Raw genomic sequence first — 12,363 nt, 5'->3', positions numbered from 1 at the left:
GCACAGCAACCCTGGAGGACAAGATGAAACTGACCCTGTACGTTTCCCAGATTGTTACTCTTTCCGGGAGGAGAAAGTCTCATCTTTCTCCCATGGCGTGACTAGTGGTTTCAAACTGTTATCCTTGTGGTTAGTGGTCTAATGCTTAAGCCACTATGTCACCAGGGCTCTTCATATTCAAATAAGCACTCAAAAAGATGATTCGTTTTTCTGTTAAGACCCTTGAATATCTGGCTTATTGTCAGAATACCCCAAGGAGTCTCCCAGTTCTAGTACCTCTCCTTTTCATTTCCATACCCTTAAATAGTTGTGAGTTAGGTTTATTGTACCAAGGAGCCCAATAGGAACATGTGGGCAGAGTTTAATCAGATCGAAGCTTGACTGGATGACAAGATAAATGGCTTTCCAAGGCCTGTCGCCTTCTTCCTTTCTCCCTGGTAACCGGACCAGCACTCTGCTGCCTGAGCTAGTTCTTTGTCTCAACCATGTGCTGCGCTACTGTGGGCTAAGCCAACCCATGGATCTTGTCACCTTGCTGTGCATTGCTATTTCCTTGGAGACCTGCTTCACCAAGCAGCTGTTGATACATTGCTTGAGCTACCTTCCTAATGCCACGACCCTTTAATACAGTTCCTCATGTTGTGGCGACCGCCCTCCCAACCATGAAATTATTTTCATTGCTACTTCATAACTCTAATTTTGCTACTGTTATGAATCAGGTGACCCTCATGAAAGAGTCATTCCACTCCCCAAGGGGTGACAACCCACAGGTTGAGAACCACTGAGCTAGAGGCTGATGGATTGTGTCACCATGCATACATCTCAAGACTGCACCTGGCCTGCTTCCCCACATTCCTGCCCTACTGACTATTGCTACCCCACCCTGCTGTCTGCTGGGGCCAACATTGCCTGTCTTTCCCAAAGGCAGACTCCTTTGTCTGCTTCCTTGACCTTGGTCCTCTAGCCCCAATGAGTTGAAGGACTTTCAGTATATTAACTGCTCCATGAAAGTGAGTTGAACTGAGCCCTCTGTACTGCTGTGTGGACTAATTAGCTGTTGCATCCCTTCTTGCTGTATAAACCTATCCTAGACAGACAGATAGATAGATAGATAGATAGATAGATAGATAGATAGATAGATAGATAATAGATAGATAGATGGATGATAGATAGATGATAGATACATACAAATATATATGCATATATATGTATATATGAATTTTTCAGTATAATCTATGTAAATGACCAGACAACTGAGTTGGTATTTTAAGGCCTTTCACTTTCTGTCCCAAGCCACCTTTCCATCATTAAGTCTACTCCCTTCCAATTTAAATGTTCAAACTTTGCCTTGCACCTGCATTCTTGACTCATTTCCTTTGTTACCTATTTTCACTTCCACAGTTCAAGCTCAAGAAAAATTCCCACCTCCTTGCTGAAAACTTCTCTACACACACTAAGTGATCTCTTTCATATGAAAACATACTGTAATATCATTTATCAGCAGCACGTGCTACTGAAAAAGCATTACTGTTCAATTGTAAAAGAGTAAAGACTTGTGTCCTGTGAGTTTTCATTAGAAAAAAATAATTTTATTTTTAAAAGCTTGAGGCTGAGATAAAGAAATATTCAGTAGACAGATGGAAATATGTAATTGGAATTCTAAAAAGGAATAAGGACTAGAGAGTATGTGTCTGAAATTTTTTACAGAGAAGTTGAAGAATGAATATTCCTGAAGAGAAGGAATAATCAGAAAGAAAGTGAAAGGGTTCAATAAGTACAGTGATCAAACCCATTGCTGTGGATTCTGTTCCAACTCACAGAGACCCTACAGGACAGATTAGAACTGCCTCACTGACTTTCCAAGGCTGTAATCTTTGTGAAAGCAGACTGCTACATCTTTCTACTATGGATCACTTAATGAGTTCCCACCATTGACATTGTGGTTAGCAGTCAAGCATTGAACCACTGGACTACCAGGGACCCTCACTACACTTACCCAACCAAAAGCTACTTCCATCGAGTAAATTCTGACTAGCAGCAACTTTATATTAGGCTTCCATGACAGCAGATCTTTCTCCCTTGGAATAGCAAATGGGTTTGAATCACTGACCTTGTGGTCAGTAGTCCAATGCCTAGCCACACAGTCACCCAAACAGTTAGAGGATGATAAAAATCAAGAGGATGATTAAAAACAAAGAGAGTCAGATCCTAACTAACTCAAAAAAACAATTTCAGCCTACAGAGTCAAATGCAGGAGCCAGGTAATAAAAAGGGCCAAGAACATGTCATGCAGCTTAATATTGGAAAGGTGGATGACCCTTGAAACTATGAAATATTTGTTTTGGTTTATAGTCAGGAAATATATAAGCATTGTAGACTTTATAAAAGAATAAAGAACAAAATCAAGATAATGATGACAAGACAAGTAATAAAAGAAAATATTATAAAATACTTTATAGACCTTAAAAAATACTGGCCAATAGAATACAAAAGCATATAAAAAATAATCCACTATGACCAATTGGGATTCATACCAGGGATGCAGGGATGGTTCAGCATATGAAAGACCATCAGTATTATTCACTACATTGACAGGAAAAATTGTAAGAAACACAAGATAATATCGATAGATGCATAAAAAGCATTTGACAACATCCAACTCCCATTCCTGTTTAAGACACTCAAGAAGACAGAAATAGAAGGAAAATTCCTCAAATATTATATAAGCTAGATATGAAAAACCAACAGCCAACATGGTAATCAATGGAGAAAAGACAAAAACAATTCCACTGAAAAAGGGGTCCAGACAAAGATGCCCCTTGTCCCCATTCCTATTAACATCATACTGGAGGTCCTAGCTAACAACATAAGACAAAGAAAAGACATAAAAGGTATTCATCTGGGGAAGGAAGAGACGAAACTATCATTATTTGCAGATGATATGATTTTGTACATCGAAAACCCCCTAAACTCCACAAGTGGTGTGTTGGAAGCAATAGAGGAATATGACAGAGTGGCAAGATACAAGATCAACAAACAGAAGTCTATCACACTGCTATGCACATCAGACAAGATCACAGAAGAGGCAATTTAAATGGTGGGCCCCTTCACAGTTTTTAAAATACTTCATAGAAATAGAACATTTATAGAGTAAAACTTCTATTTCAGTAATACAACAAGGAAGTCAAATGTAAATTTTTATTATTTTGTTTTGTTTTTCTACAAAGGACACAGCAGCTATTTTTGTTTGAATTTAAAAAGAAAAGAGGGAACTACTATTTGTTATATACCATACAAATAACCTACTTGATTGATCAACATTACTCCCATAAAAATGATTTTCACAGAAGAGATAACATAATCCTGAGAAACAAATGAGGTTACTGCTTAGGATGCAGGAAAGCAGTGTTTAAACTCCCATTTGACTTCTAAAACCTTTATTCTTTGCACCAGGAAGTGTGTGTTAAAGCACCCATGTCAAACAGGTACTGTAACAAGATACTCTACAACAACTCCAAAAAAGTTGGAAGCCCTAAATCTGAAAACTATAAAGTCCCTCTGAACTCACACCAAATTCCAGCTCTCGTTACACATGTGTGTATAAGAAGTCAAAGCTTAGGCAAATCAAAGGACACACTCAAGACTCCAAAGCTGGTCTAATAAGGTACCAGGTACCAGGTCAGCAGGGTAACCCAGGTCTTCCTGATTGGTTCAGTGTCCTCACTCTTCTCTAGCCCACATTGACAGTGGAATGTGTACGTCTTGCTGGCACTGTTTTTATTGGCTCTCTAGTCAGTTCTTACCCCTGGGCCTTATGTAAAACAAAGGTACAAAAGAGTTGCTGAAAACTTCGACTCAGAATATGCTCACAATTCACCAGCTCTGTGACCTGTTTTTTTATCTCACTAAGATCATCTAGTACTTGCACTGCGTGTAACGTGGAGTAACAGCGATTCTCATAGCATGAGTCAATTGTATAAAGTAATGTTGTGGGGAACTAGGAACCGGGAAGAGTGTGCGTGGGGACAAACTCTGCGCCTTCAGACACTAAGGGACTCCGGCTCACACTCTTTCAGCACGCGAGCTACTTATAAAATGATCAAGTCAAGATGACCTACCAACACAAACGTGCACAACATGTTTATTTTTATTTATTTAATCTATTTATTCATTAATGCACTGAGAATTCTTTATAAGTAAATGTATATGTATATACCTTGCATAACTGCATGAGTCCATAGTGCACAACACAACACAATTAACTATGTAAATTTTCTGTCATGACCTGAGTTGACTCTGATGACCTGCACTGAACGGAATGAGCCAGGGATACACAGTGTGGACAGTAGCTGCTGACAGTCAGCCTCAAGCACACTTCCAAATGATCATCAGCCGTGGTGAACGGAACTTGAACTTAGAGTTATTTTCAAGATACTTGTATTTGAAATGTGCTATTGTATAAAATACAGAATGTTATCAGAAAAGACTCGCTGGGGAAAGAGACCTTAGCCAGATCATCATCATCTTTTTCTATTTAGACTTATGGTCATAAGATAAAGAACGCATACAATATGCTACTTGTAAGTCACATCTTAACAAAACTTGCTGGAATTAAAATACGCTTTGGATGAATAGCCTGTGCTCAAAGCATATTTGCAACAAAGATATTTTCAATGTCTTTCTTTATTTTTATTATTCTTACTCTCATGGTATATATTTCCAATGCAACCCCAGAGTGGAAGCACAAAAATATACCTCATTCTACACCATCTTTCTGCTTTAAAAATCCAATTAAATAACACTGAGTTACAGTGCGGTCAATAGCTTGCTATTCTCCTCCTTTATGCTCAGTACAGAGTATTGGTTTTCTCTACAGCCAGTGCAACAAGCCAGGCTCTTCTCTCAGAATATGACGTGCATGACACTCAGTCACTTCCTCATTCCTAATGATCTTCCTTGAATATGGTTAAGTTATGTCACTACAATCTTCGATTACAACTAGTTTTCACTTCTCTTGATTCTTACTAAGGTGGAGCAAGGATAAAAGCAATCAGGTGAAACTCTTGGTTCACATGCCCTCCATATTTCATGAAATCCAGGAGACAAATGCCCAGATTATATCTCACAGTATGATGAGCAAGCGCACACCTCTTCAGCTGCACCCCCTCCCCCTCAGGCATTCACGGTGCCAAAATCAGAACCTACAGTTCGAGAGCTGCACACAGTTGCAGCTTGTTTTGAGTTTTTGTTTGCAAACTGTCAGTAAGATCAGAATAAATTGCATGATATGCAGTCCAATATGTATATTCTTGAGCACATCTCAATGTATCCACCAAAAAATATTCATAGCTGCAGGTGTACAAAAAAGGCAGAATTATGGCTTGATTTGCCTTGATAAGCATGGCAATTTTCTGTACACTTTTCATAAAGTGCTAATCAATTTCAGCTCAAAATAGACTGAAACACCCAACAGATTGCTGCCATAGTCCACAAATGTTTGTCATTTGTAGACGGTGGCAATAATGTAAATTCTGAAAAAGAAAACTGCAACTGAACTATACCTGATAAAAACCCCTTTCATTTGCCTTAATAATCCCTTAAGGAATGGTAACAGTTATGTTGAAATCACATATGTTTGCTATTTCCTTTATTTTTCCTTGTGACAGCTGAGAGCATTCTTGGCACAACGTCCTATCTGGTTATTTCTTGTTTGTTGTTTGTCTATCTGGTTATCTTCTTGTTTGTGGTTGGGTGCTGTCTAGTTGATTCGGGACCCACACCGAGCTATGGGGCTGAGCAGGACTGCCTCGTATGATTTCCCCGGCCAGGAATCTTTCTGAGCAGATCATCAGGTCTTTGCTCGAAGGCAGCAGCTGGTGGGTTTGCCCTACGGCCTTTTAATTAGCTGCCAAACACTTGGCCATTGCACCACTAGTACTCCTGAAGCATGGATATAAATAGAGATTGTTTACACGTCAGCCCAATAATCATATGTAAGAATCTGCTATTCCATCAATACTGTTTAATACTCTCTCAAAACACAATTATAGACCTTAACGTTTTCACAGAGAACTCAGAATTGAGTCTTCATACACTTCTTGAAGAAATTGCTCTGTCAATATCTTGGATCATCAAATATAATCTTTTTAAAATGTTTTATAATATTATGCCAATATCCTAGTCCTTACACTAAGGTTATTTCACCAACATTTAGAGGTGCTAATATTCATATTAATGCGCCTTCCTGAGTAGCAGTGTTCGTACCGTATGAATGACTCATCTGCCTGGGATGCTCTGCCAGACACAGGGCCAGCGCTTTATTGAGGGCTGTCACGCTCCTCCAGTGAGTCTCTGCTCAGAGCTGAGCAGAGACTGTCCCTTTTGTAAGTGTGAGAAACAATTGGTAATGACATTTAGATCTGAGATATGGTATGCTTTCCATGGGAAGTAAGAGATGAAATGGGAACAGATCACATTTTAAATTTTCACACCTTCTTCTTCAAAACTACAAAAGTGATAATGTAACTTTTTTAGGATAAAAGCGACACAATTTGACATTAGGAAACAAGTGTACGTAAAAGTTGTGACTTTAAGCAACTTCTGTGATCACCAGCTGCCAAAAAAAAAAATACAGTAAAAATTTAGAGCCAGTAAAATTACAGTAAAAATTTAGAGAAGCGTTGGTGGCACAGTGGTTAAAGCGCTCGGCTGCTAACCACAGCTCAACAGTGGCATCCCAGCAGCCACGCTAGTGGAGCGTGATGCAGCGGCCTGCTCTACAGAGCGCTCCCGCCCTGACAGCCTGGGCCAGTCCTACCGACTTACAGGAGTTGGAATCGTCTCCACAGCACTGGAGCACAGTATAGTAGGCTCTGGGACACATAAAATGTGAGTTGTTATACTGACTCTCACATGGGCCTGCGTTATGTTTTCTCATCTATAAAATGGGTATTCGAGAATTATCAACTCAGATTTACCCTAAGCGTTAAAGATAAGACCTGCAATGCTGGAACAAAGCCAGGAGTAGTCGCTATTCAACCAAGATTATCTATTCTCGTCACAGCCCTTAGCATCACTGACAGCATTTAAGACACTCTTCCGGATTAACTGCCTGCCAAGTGCATGTTCTTACCATTGCATTTTCATACATCATATATTTTAACCAAGTGGCCCGAAGGAGCAATGACTGACTTGGACACTGGGTCGCCTTTTCATGATATGGTAAACCAGTTGACCCAAAGTTGCCATCTGCTGATCCTGATGAAGAAGTGATGAAAAGGTGTGTAAACATTTTGAAGCACCTTTAGAATGTGTGTGGTCCAGGATTTCCTGGGCAAATGGCAAAGGATTTATCATCTTTTGCTTATTCCAGACCAAATTCAGTAATAGCTGTATGCACAGATAAACAATCTCCATGACCTCATTTTCCTCACTCACACTCAGTGCATTTTGGCTAGATTTTCTATAGCCAATGGAAAGAAAATTTACATGTTTTAATCTTGAAATGTGAATTTGATGTTGTTTCAAAAGAGAAAATTGATTTTGTCAACACAACTAAAGATAAAATAATTCAGAAAAACTACTAATAGAACACAGCTCAAAATTTCAAATCTTCTTTAAAAATTACTACAGTCAAGAGGAAACCAAATAATTTCTCTGATACAAAAGCCTCTTAAATGCACACAAAATACAGTTCTCCCCCTTTCGAGTATTTCTACTTACCAGTTGCTTTGGGGCAGATCAAGGAGGCCTGGTGGCTACACGTTAGGCTGTTAACCTCAAGTTGGACAGTTCAAAATCACCAGCTGCTCTGTCAAAGGAAGACAGGACTTTCTACTCTTGTGACAATTTACAGTCTCAGAAACTCACAGGAGCAATGCTACCCTGTCCTATAGGGTCACTCTGAGTTGCCATCAACTCAATAGCATTGAGTTTGGCTTTCAGATTTTTGGGAGCAGGTCAATGTACAAAAGCAGTCAAAACAGAAACACATTCAAGGGAAAATTCAGGCTATTAAAATCTGTATATAAGTGTAGAAATGGCTTTCCTGACAGCAGAGTCATTTGGCAATTTCCCCTTGCTACTTTAGTACATTTTATGTATTTGTTTTGCTTCAAGACACCAAAGCATCAGTACAAACAACTTCATGATATAAGCTATCACCTCATTCACATTTTAAAATACAATTTACATAGAAGCTATAGAGGGGGGTGGCAAACTCTCCGCAAACATCATTTTACAAACCAATTTGATGTTGTTTACTCTACTTTCATCTTATAATTGCAGGAACTCTCTCAGAGACAAAATTCTCAAATTCAGGTTTTCAAAATTAGATTTTACTAGAAATAAGCAAATCAGAAAAATCGTATCCACTGTCATACTGCATATTTCAAATAGCAAAGAGACCCCTGAATGTACAAAGTGTTTCGGATATGATATATTAAACATATATTTGCTTAACAGATTTTAGTAAACAATCTTCAAGTGCAATGAATACTTCCCTCTAGACTGCTGGCCTGAAAATATCACACGACTTTTAGCCATGTGTTTGTTAGTAGCAAATGTAGGGTGATATTCAAGCTAGCAGTGTCGAGGGAAAAACAAAAATAAAGATGGAGAAAATATAAGATATTATTATCATATTAACTTCATCTGTATAAAACTTATATAACACAGTACAGTAGCTTAAATATATACACTAAAATATGATGAAATTTGTTCTCACCAGTAGTGAGTATATTCCAGAGTTTTCAGACTACAAAACAGACAATATTTCTTCATTCACAGATAACGATAGCCATTTTAAATGTTATTAAGATTTATATAAGCAGCACTGGTAAGGTAATTATTTATGTATTGGAAAATCAACCACAAAGTTAGTAGTTCAAACCCACAAGCAACCCCATGGGAAAAGATGGGTCTTCTGCTCTATTAAATCTTTAGAGCCTCAGAAACCCTATGGAGCAGTTCAACTCTACCCTGTAGCCCCAAAATTGATATCAAATGTGAATATCCTATGTGGAATATACTAAGGGGTACCCAAAAGAATCAGAGCAAAAGTTTCACTAGGTGAAGCTTTCATACTACGCATTTTTCCCACTAGGTGAGTATCAAGCAACTTGCTGCGAGTTAGTGCACCCAGCGGCATCTCCTGGGAAAGTTCTCTCTAGTCACAGTGAATTTTTCCCTAAAAGCAGTTTTGCTCAAACCTTGGTGTGTTTTTCTTTTTGTTGTTGTGTGTTTGTTTGTATGGCTGATTGGATTTAGCTTGTTTTTGTGATGGCCAATTTAAGAGAGCAGTATGCGGCTGTTGTGAAATTTTGTTCCCTGATCTGGAAAAATGCCACAGAAACTGTTGGGATGTTGAACACAGCTTACAACGACAGCGCTAGGGAATAGACTCAAGTGTATGAGTGGTTTTTTCACTTCAAAAAAGCTGAAACGTCAATTGATGACAATCCTCTTTCTGAACATCCATCAACTTCCAAAAAGGACAAAAATGTCAACAAAATGTGTGCACTTCTGTTTGAAGAGATGGGAAAACTATCCGGACTATGTTGGAGATCCATTCAGCATATTTTAACAGGAGATTTGGGAATGTGAAGGGCCACTGTGAAATGTGTGCCACAGATTCTGACTGACCAGGAAACAGAGCCGCGAGTGAAAACATGCCATGCTTTCAAAGAACAGCTACCAAGCAAACCAGACTTTCCCCCCCAAGGGTTATTACTGGTGAGAAGATGTGGTGTTATTCTTATGGACCTCAAAGCAAACATCAATCAAGCCACTGGAAGACACCATCACCACCTTGGCCCACAAAAGCTCTCGAGTGAAATCAAAGATCAAGACGATGCTCATCTGGTTTTCTGGTGTGAGGGGGATAGTGCATTTGGTGTTTGTTCCGCCAAGTCAGACTGTAAATCAAGTATTCGATTTATAGATTCGCAAAAAGTTGCATAACAGTGGACAGCAAAAAAGGCCTGATTTGTGGCATATGGGGGACTGGTTTTGCCACCACAATGCACTTGCTCACAGGGCACCACTTTGGGGCAAAAAACAACATGCTTCTCTTGCCCCAATGCACCTGACTCACCTGACTTCACTCTGTGCAACTCCTTTTGCTTCCCCAAACGCAGAGGGGCATGAAATGACAGCGATTTAAAGATGTAGAAGAAGTAAAGAAAAAAACAAGGGAGATGTTGCCAGCCATCCAAACAGATGAGTTTGAAAAATGTTTCCAAGAATGGAATGGCACAGATTTTAAAATCTATTATGTATAATTGAGAGTGCTTTGAAGGTGATAAGTCTGTCTTATAAAAATAAATAAGTACACATATAGCTTTGAAAACAAAATTCTGGAGTTTCTTAAGGGGGTACTCCCTCGTATCTTCCAGTTGTTTGAAAGAATCCATTTGAAAAGTTATACATATACTAAATAATCACCTTGCTTTAAAATCACGTTCCAGCATTTAAATACTATTCATGAAGAGGAAAAATAAAACCAGTGAAGTTGGTGAATATATTTATTTTTTATACTTATAAAGAGTTTACCTTAAAAGATGTAATGCATTTATATATAACCTTAGGCAAACTTCTGAGCTTTCTTGGCCTCCATTTTAATATGTAAAATACAGAGATAATAATGCCTTAGTCAAAATAAATTAATGACATAATGGTTGGTAAGTCACAATAGTGATACAGATCATGAACAATTCTAAGCAGTGGATATGAATATGGCTGACTTATTATAATGAGAGATATTGTGTATTTATCCTTTTTGTTTGTTGTTGCTAGTAGACTATTGCTGTGCCAGGCATTTAAAATAAAAAGCACATGGAGCCTTGACAAAGGAATTATACAAATTAATGATTTTGTTAAATGTTCTTTCCAAAACAATGGCACATTCAGAGATAAACAATTTATCTTCTCACCGTGGGCAAATAACAACTTATATTTAGTTGATTTCATTGTATTGCTGTCCATTTAAGCAACATATAAAGCTTAGTATATCAAAAGAAAGGTTGACAAAAGCATTGTGTTTTTCATTTTGTTTTTGTCTTTTTAGTAACTATAAATATAGTAACAAATGAGTGCTACAATAAGCTATTTTTAATTAATAGAAATGTGTGTGCTTCTAGTTAACACTCACTTTCATTTTCCACAGCAGCTCTTTCAAACCTTCTCCAAGCTCCTCAAAGTTCCCAATCCATCTCCTACCACTTCCCTTTCATTCAAAGAAATGGCCGTCGTTATCAGCATTTATTCGGGAATCCCAATTCTCAAAGGGCAATGTGAAGAGGAGCAGGTGAGATTTTAAAATAAGAAGTGGTGAGAAGAGGGCTAAGTCTACTGAAGAGGAATTTGTATTAAGAATGGGTTCACATTTAGTTGCTGTTGTTGTGTATTTCTACATTTGAAAGTGAATCTTCAGTAGAATTCACTTTGGGTGTACAGCTTTATGAAGGTTATACTTGAATAGACTTGTATACATACCGCCATTACAATTAGGATGCAGACAAGTTCCCTCATCCCATACCCTTCCCTTTAACTTCTGCTTCAAAATCTAACCCTATACTCACCTCCTAAGCCCCAGCCAACAGCCACGATTGCCTGTCAAATGATTGTATGTAGCACAATTCTCCACAGGTCTCTGGGGTTTCTGTATGTCCTACAAGCATAGGTGCTGACTGTCTTTTTTTTCTAGACTATCTTTTATTCATTATTCCAGGATGCTTGAGTTGCAACAAAGCCTTGGAAGACAGAAACCGTTTCCTTCTGAAGCAAGGATTAGGCATGCTGACTGGGCTTTCCAAAATATGCAAGTGCCCTAAGCCCAGAGTGCCTGAACTGTAACACAACCTACTGCAAGGATGCCCTGCCTGTTCTCCTCAAGCCACTTTACCTAGTTAATGTTCACTTCTCACTGATAACTCTAGAGGTGTTCCTGAACCTCCTTGACAGTGACTCTGGACTCCAAAAGCACCCTGTCTTTCCTGCTGACATTCTCTGCTTATCCCTTTCCGTCTCTGTTGCTTTCTTGTAACAGTTCTTTACTCTTCCTCCACTACAATACAGGTTCCTTGAGACCTGAAAAAAGAACCGTGTCCACAGCCATGGAGTCAATCCTGACTCGTAGTGACTCTAGGGCAGGGCTTCTGAACCTTCCTAATGCCGTAACCCGTGAATACAGTTCCTCGTGTTGGAGTGACCCCCATCCACAACATTATTTTTGTTGCTACTTCATAACTGTAATTTTTCTACTGTTATGAATCATAATGTAAATATCTGATAAGCAGGATATATTTTCATTGTTACAAACAGAACATCATTAAAGCATAGTGATTAATCACAAAACAATATATA

The 12,363-nt window shown here is 38.6% G+C and overlaps 1 protein-coding gene across 3 annotated transcripts in view; it reads right to left on the bottom strand.

Annotated features, from left to right (window-relative positions):
- PRKD1 (protein kinase D1) overlaps positions 1–12,363 on the bottom strand; it is a 349,031-nt gene that overhangs the window by 293,385 nt on the left and 43,283 nt on the right. The gene's annotated exons all lie outside the window — the stretch shown is intronic.

This window comes from Tenrec ecaudatus, chromosome 14 (assembly GCF_050624435.1).
Source record: "Tenrec ecaudatus isolate mTenEca1 chromosome 14, mTenEca1.hap1, whole genome shotgun sequence".
In the NCBI taxonomy this organism is placed as follows: Eukaryota; Metazoa; Chordata; class Mammalia; order Afrosoricida; family Tenrecidae; genus Tenrec; species Tenrec ecaudatus.
This window is presented reverse-complemented; position numbering and strand designations above follow the sequence as displayed.